General features: G+C 39.3%; 1 long non-coding RNA gene across 1 annotated transcript; it reads left to right on the forward strand.

Moving 5' to 3' along the window:
• The first annotated feature begins 201 nt into the window (after nt 1-201).
• LOC140146265 (uncharacterized) lies at nt 202-5341 on the forward strand. Its single transcript, XR_011858217.1, has 4 exons — nt 202-216; nt 2151-2189; nt 3136-3199; nt 4562-5341. It is a non-coding gene; the product is annotated as an uncharacterized lncRNA (long non-coding RNA).
• Nucleotides 5342-6080: the final 739 nt, after the last annotated feature.

Genomic DNA, 6080 nt, shown 5'->3' on the forward strand with positions numbered 1-6080 from the left:
TTTAATTCGGGGTCACCCTTCGAATCTGTATCTGTAGTTGGTACTACACACGTGCTACACAACGCTCCCTAGCTGGAACCAGGCGTGTAGGAATTGGTGTGCGCATGGGTTGATTAGTCGTTTCTTAGGTGTTCCATCACTGCAGTTTTGAAGCTGCAGGTCAACGTTCAAAAGTTCAACACATCAGCTTCGAGTGCGGAATTTTTACATGAAACGGTATTGTATGCTTCCTATAATGTTGTAAAGTATCTTTTTTGACGAGGTTAACATTGAGAAACAGAGGAAATGTTTGATGTCATGCATACATATGACGGCGGATGACGTGCGGGATGTATGTCCAGACTGACAGTGACTGAATAGCGCCGCAACAACGCAACGCATGCATATATGATACATGTGTGCCTGCATGCATGGCAGTATTGATTATGCATGCATACATGCAATGGCTGTAAGTGTAAGCTTTTACTCATGTCCAGCATTGTTTGGCATTCATTCTCAATTTCTCACGATCATTGACATGATGCCATTTGATGGGTCCATGCCTGGCATCATGCCAGGTCAGGACCATGTAGTTGTACTCAGTCTCAGACTCAGTACTGACTACTCAGTCTACTGTATTGCCTTGGGCTTGGCCATTACATTGTATAGCCAAAATAATAAATTCTCGATCATGAGAGGATGTACCTTCTGCGTCAGCGTGAGGGGGGCAAAATTTACAAATTTTGTGCAAAATTACCGCATAAAAGTGGAAATTTATGATAATTTGGGTTTTTCCTCAAAAGTGGGAGGCGCAAGAAAAATATGGGGGGGGCAAATGCCCCCGTAGCGCCGCCACTGTAATTATTTTAGGCATTGCTTGAAGGCGGGTCCACGTCGAAAGCTTGTGAAAATTACTCGGGCCTGCCGATATGCAGGGCCTATTACACAATATCATCAAAGTCACTAGACAACAATAATAGGGAAAACTTGTTCACGAAAGGCTTCATGGACGGGCCGTAATTCACAAATTTTACACGCTATTAAATAGTGACAAAATGGTCTACCAAATCGCTTCAAGTAGATTTACATTTCTCAAAATTTCCAACTTCCAACTAGACACCCCTGCATAGTGCATAAGCAGTGGCCATTTTCGCTTCTGCTTTCAACATTTGCCAATTTATGTTTAAAACAATTTATAGGCCTACAACAATAGGGAAAACTTGTCCACGAACGGCTTCGTGCCCTGTCATTTCTTGAATTTTCGGCCTTTTCAATCTGAAATTTTACACACTAATAGTGACAAAATGGTCCACCAAATCGTTTCAATTAGGTCTTCATTTTGCAAAAGTTTCTGACTCTGAGGGGAACATCCCCACCCCATAAGCGTGACACGATGCCCGCTTCAGTGCACATTTTTTACATTTACCATTTTTTTAAATCATAACTCGCAAATGCAAAATCGGAATCAACTTAAATTTTGGGAATAATATTTTTTCATGGATATATCCTGAAGAATGTCATAAAATTAAGATGATGTATTGTTAGGATCGCGAAATACTCCTTTAAGTGTTTCAAGTGTGTACTCTCAACTCAAGCTTAAAATACAAAAAATTGTGCATTTTACAATTTGGGTGTAACACTGTTGACTGTACAACATTCTTAACTCCATATTTGTTTTTGTTTTTTTAGGACATGGAAGGGGGATCAAATAAACCATTTTATAAAAAGGGGATCAAAGAAATCCACCCTTTAATAGGGGGATCCATGAATTTTGATGTCTGAGGTTCCAACCTTTCACTGGTTTCACTTCAAAATATAGCAGGGTCAGAAATGCTGTGAGAATCCATTCTCGCAAAGATGCTCGCCAACAAAATTGCAAGAATCTTAAATGGATTCTGGTAATGCAATTAATCATGAACAAAGTTATGGCAAGAATCCATGGATTCTTCCAAAATTCCACTGAGAGAATTCAAAAGGATTCTCCCACTTGGTTGCGTAATTTCTGACCCTGAAATAGTGGAAGTGCCCATGGAAAAAAAAAATATTGACCTACCGACCCTCCACATTTTTTACTCTTAGGGCAAACAAATGTTTTTGGCCTTACAAAGTATTATAATGTGACTACATGAATATTTTAATAAATAGTTTAATATTGTGTATGTTTCTTCCAGATGTATAAATCAGAGACTGACCATACAATTGAGTGAAATGTAAGTAGGCTACAGTATAACAGTAACAAGCAAAAGACATTCTGTAGTTGACAAGTATGTCACTTGAACCCTGAAATGGTAAGGAGTGTTCAGAAATACCTTGGTGGGGGTAGAAAATATGTGGGGGGGTCATACACTTTTAGAGTTCTAAAGGGTGGGTTATGAAGTTTTGGGTGTATGAAAAGGGGGCAATTTGTTTACTATTGAAGGGGGGGGTGGTGGTGTAAAAACTAACACGGTACCAAAATTAATCCTGAAGCAAAAAACCAACAAAAAAACCCCCAAAACAGCCTAAAACAGGGATTGCCATTTGAGGAGAGCGAGAGCAATTGTCTCTACTGCTCTCCTTAAGGGGGGTACTATACCCCTGCCCAATTTTGTGCCTATTTTTGCATTTTTCTCAAAATTATAGCGCATTGGTGACAAGTAAGATATGTATATTATAGGGCAAGGACTACAACTACTGGACTGAAAATTTTATTTCAGCACAGACAACAGTTGTGGAGTTACATTCAAAAATGAGGGAAAGCCAATATTTGATCAATAAATCAATAACTACTTGCTTTGAGTTGCTGAATTTTCAGTACAGTAGTTGTAGTCCTTGCCCCTATAATATACATATCTTACTTGTCACCAATGGAGATATAGGAGAGTGATTTTTAGCTCTCCTTAGTTGACCATTCTCTCCTTAGTTGACCATTCTCTCCTTACATTCTATTATAAATGCTCTAAACAGGTTTCCTTGAACTTGAAGGCTCCAGAAGAGCTATTTCATGCTCTCCTGCAAATTCCAAAAGACAGTCCCTGCTAATATTGAAATTTTTCCACATAAATGTCCCATTAAAAATGGAACAAGTACATGGCAGGTAAGGGTATGTAATTTGTATACTTTGATGAATATTGTAGTAATAACCATAATATAATATTTGTGTGTGTTTTCTTCTAGATGTGATTTGTGTGTGTTTCTTCCTGATGTATTAAAAGAGAATGGCCATACAATGGAGTGAAATGTAAGTACAGTAACAGTACTAGTAGTGCAGCTCCTCTCACTTCCATTTTAATTAATTTCATATACACTCTGATAAACATGATAAAGGTCATGTTCACATATAAATTATTTACCGGGTACCAAAGTTAATCCAGGTTGAAAAAAATTCTGTTCTCATGAAGAAAATTGACCCTGGTTGATTATTTTGGCTAAACCTACTAAAAATTGCAGGCGTGTACATATTCTGCCATTGACTATAACATGCTTGCAGCCTAATTATGCTCATTTTTGGCCCCACATATTTGTGGGGCTTATGTTATCATCCAGATGGTTGGCCGATTGTTTCTTTGTTTGTTTGGCTGCCTGGCTGTCCGGGCGGAAGCAAATTCATTAATCCACTGTGCAGCTCCAATGCAATAACTGATCAACTTCAAACTTAGTACAGTGATTAGATATGGTGGCCTGATTTGCTGTGCATACAGAAACAATAGAAAGAGAGTGATAATGGTAGTGTTTACTTCCAGTAATGTGGGTCAAACAGTGAATTTCTGTTGTAACCTGTTCTTTCCGAGGTTGGAAAAAATGACCGGGTCAATTTTGTTGAGGTTTTTTCTGTTCACACTAATTATCAACCCGGTCTAACCGGGACTCATGGCAAATCGGGGTTCACCGCTCAGTCTGACACACCGCTAGTCCGACAACACAAATTCCCTATACTTAGAGGTGTGTCAGTCCGAAAATGAAAAGCACGGCGCTAGTCCGAAAAAAGCATGCGCTAGTCCGAAAATGAAAACCACTGCAACAGTCCGACACATCGCTAGTTCGAATCTGAAATCACATTTTCAGTCCCACACACCGCTAGTCCGAATCCGAAATCCGGGTCCGAAATACACTGCGCTTGTCCGAATTTGGAAAACACTTCTTTAGTCAACACTGCGCTTGTCGAAACTGAAAACCATGGCGCTAGTCCGAAACTGAAAACTACAGCGCTAGTCAGAATCTGATAAACACTGCGCTAGTCTGAATATCAGACTAGCGCAGTGTTTCCCCAATTCAAATTCGGACTAGCGCAATGGTTTTCAAATTCGGACTAGCGCAATGGTTTTCAGTTTCGGACTAGCGCAGTGTCTTTTAGATTCGGGCTAGCGGTGTGTCGGGCTGGTGCAGTGCATTTCAGATTTGGACTACATGTAGCGTGTGTTGGACTAACACCCTGTACCCGGGCAAATTAGGCATGATAGTGTGAACACTCCCAAATAAATACTGTAGACCGTATCATTTTGTCTACCCAATTGCAAAATGAGTAAACTAATTTGATCATGCAAGCTTGTAAGTTTGGTTCATTATGCAAAATGTCAGCATATTGTATTTTTTTTTTTTATAGGAAGAAGCTATCAGTGATCTTACAGCTCACCCATATGACACCAACAGCTTGTTCACCAGACTAGTGATCGCCTGCCATTTTTTTAATAGGAAGAAGCTATCAATGATCTTACAGCTCACCCATATGACACCAACAGCTTGTTCACCAGACGAGTGGTCACTTGCCATTTGTGTTAGGTGCTCAGCGGGTGGTGATGTAACTCCTCCTGTGATGTGATGCAAGTAGTGTGGGCCTTGATCATGTTTTCAACTTGGAAGCCAGTGCAGAGCATGTTCTTGCATCTGACCCATAACTCTCTGTAGGTGTACTCATTAAGAATCTTGGAACTTCAGCTACTTTTAGTCAAATGAAACATTTTCATTACATGCAGAACAGTAGATTACATGTGTGATGGAACTGCTGTGTGAGCTAGACAGGTTGTGATTAGGTTTTTGTAAATTAGACAAGTATTGTAGATGAATAATTTCTTCATCAGTTGTTTTATAATATGTAGCTAACTCTATACCGGAAACATCATCCCCATTTGAAATTGACAATTTTATTGAAAATGGCCTAAATTTGGCCAAATTTGATGTTATTTTGAAAGTTTTGACACTTGAGCTTAACTTGTTTCTCAGTCATGTCAGTGGTGGGTGCTGTAGCTACATCCCTGGCCACGGCCACTGACTAAGAATTGGCATTGCAATGTGTGACATGTAAAGAAGCACAAACAATTTGCTGTATAAGTAGTCATGTAACCAGTGGTGTAACTAGCAGGGGGCATGAGCCACCCCATGCGCACCTTTGTTTCAGATTGACATTTTATTGTGAAAAAGGACCTATATGTCATTGTACAAGCAATACAATAAAAAAAAGTCCACATAGCCCCTGAATGAAAAGTATATCATTATCTTTGTAATCACTCAAAAAGCATTTTGTGTGAAATTTTTTACATCAGAACTAAGTGCTATATGTAAAGTCTATGGGGGTGACTATTAGAATTGGACGGCAATATTGAAAAACCTCATTTTGGGCCATTTTAGATACTAAAATGACCAAAAAGAGAATGGCACTTAGTTCGGATGTAAAATTTACACACAATGCTACCTGAGTGAGTAAAAACATAATTAAATACATTTCATTCGGGGGCTACTTAATATACAAAAAAAAAAAATCCTATACCTTAATGGTTATGGAACAAAGGTGCCTGATTTGAACCCTTGCATTTATTCTACTTTTGTACCATATGTCACTAGTTTAGCTTCAATATGCCAAAAATGATTTGCGCTTTACTTTATTTTTACCATAAACTTGTCGCAAAAAAGTAGTTGAATTCACTATACTTCAAGACAATTTTTCCAATTCCCCCCCCTCCCATGTAAAAAGAAATCTGCACCACTGTTCCGGGACACATTCCAAGCAGATCCCAAGACTCCTCAGAACCCCCTTCCTGTGTCACCCAGTGCGATGATGGTGTTGATGCGCTTATAAACCCAAACAGCATGAAGGATGCCTGCCCCCAATATGTTTGCCCCTGCTT

Source organism: Amphiura filiformis, chromosome 2, assembly GCF_039555335.1.
Source record: "Amphiura filiformis chromosome 2, Afil_fr2py, whole genome shotgun sequence".
Taxonomy (NCBI): Eukaryota; Metazoa; Echinodermata; class Ophiuroidea; order Amphilepidida; family Amphiuridae; genus Amphiura; species Amphiura filiformis.